Source organism: Parus major, chromosome 19 (assembly GCF_001522545.3).
Source record: "Parus major isolate Abel chromosome 19, Parus_major1.1, whole genome shotgun sequence".
Lineage (NCBI taxonomy): Eukaryota > Metazoa > Chordata > Aves > Passeriformes > Paridae > Parus > Parus major.
Window position 1 is genome coordinate 779836 of NC_031787.1, and position 1634 is coordinate 781469.

The following is a 1634-nucleotide window of genomic DNA, read 5'->3' on the forward strand; positions in this document are numbered from 1 at the left end:
ATCCCACCCAGCCCTGGATCCCACCCATCCCTGGGTATCCCACCCATCCCTGGGTATCCCACCCATCCCTGGATCCCACCCAGCCCTGGGTATCCCACCCAGCTCTGGATCCCACTCATCTCTGGGCATCCCACCCATCCCTGGGCATCCCACCCAGCCCTGGGCATCCCACCCAGCCCTGGGCATCCCACCCAGCCCAGGGCATCCCACCCAGCCCTGGGCATCCCACCCAGCCCTGGGCATCCCACCCAGCCCTGGGCATCCCACCCAGCCCTGGGCATCCCATCCATTCCTGCCCTCTGGCACTGGGAGCCATTCCCTGTGTCCTGTCTCTCCATCCCTTGTCCTCAGTCCCTCTCCAGCTCTCCTGGGGCTCTCTTTGGTACCAGAATCCACTCAGAGCCTTCTCCTCTCCAGCTCCACCTCTCAGCCTGTCCTCACTGTGCTCCAGCCCTCTGTGTTCCTCCTCTGGACACATTCCAAGGGGTCCATGTCCCTCTTGAGCTGGATAAAAACCTGGTCCACAGGCTGGGAAGCCTGGCTGGAAACCTTCCCCTCTGCAAAGCGAGGCCAGCACTGCTGTGCTTGGCTCCAGTCACACCTGAACCAGACTTCCCCCAGCTCCCAAAACCCTGCCCACAACAGGGCACATTCCTGAAAGCACAACTATTTCAAGGGGTTTTTTTGGGTTTTTTTTCCCCTTGGGTTTCAGTTTGATGACTCTGTAGGTAAATATTCCATCTCTGGGATATATTCAGAGCTGGGTGTGATATATCCAGAGCCACCGAGTGCCCTGGGGTCACTCCACAGCAGAGTTTGGGGGAGCTGGTGCTGCCAGTGCCCCCAGTGCCCCCAGTGCCCCCAGTGCCCCCAGCAGCTGGGAAACACTGGGAGAGAAGAGCCCTGAGTGCAGCAATGAATCCTCTCTAGCCCTAAAACACGAGCTCAGTCAATGCAGCTCCTCAGTGAGCCAGCTGTGAGCATTCAGTGACCAGAGGAATGCTCAGCTGGGAATACAGATCCCAACATCACAAACAGCTCCTAAAACACCCCTTCAGCTGTCATTAAAAATCATTAATCAGGCTGTGCAGAACTCTGCCTGTAACAGCTGCAAATAGGGGTTTTTTTTTGTGGCTGTTACTGTGTTAAAATTCAGCATAAGTTTAGCTTCTTCCACCTCCACTTTTCTAAACATGGACCATTTACTTTTTACACTTGGTTAAAGGGAAAAAAAAATCCCTTTCAGGCTCCTGTCATGACATAAATTCAAACTTGAGCCACTTGAGTGCAAATGGTTTGAATCTCTCTGAAAAAAATCCTTCTGCAACACCTTTTGCTGCTTCCACACCTCTGCTCTTACTCCCAGCAGCAGAGGAAACAAATAAATCCCAAGTGTCTGAGCCTTCCTGGGATCCAGCAAAGGGCACAGAAGTGGGAAACACTTTCTCCTCCATCCCTTACTGCCTGGGCTTTTTTAAACACAGGAATTACTTAAGGCTACGGGAATGGGAAATCATCCTGAAAAATCTAACCAGGGCACAAAGCACAAAGGGAAGGAATAGAGAAGGACTGCGAGGAACAGGGGCAAGGGAAGATCTTCCTCGTATGTTCCCATCATGGAACCCTGGAGGAAC

The 1634-nt window shown here is 53.4% G+C and overlaps 1 protein-coding gene across 1 annotated transcript in view; it reads right to left on the minus strand.

Moving 5' to 3' along the window:
- The window catches only part of GALNT17 (polypeptide N-acetylgalactosaminyltransferase 17), a 137251-nt gene that overhangs the window by 68205 nt on the left and 67412 nt on the right, over window positions 1-1634 (minus strand). The window lies entirely within an intron of this gene.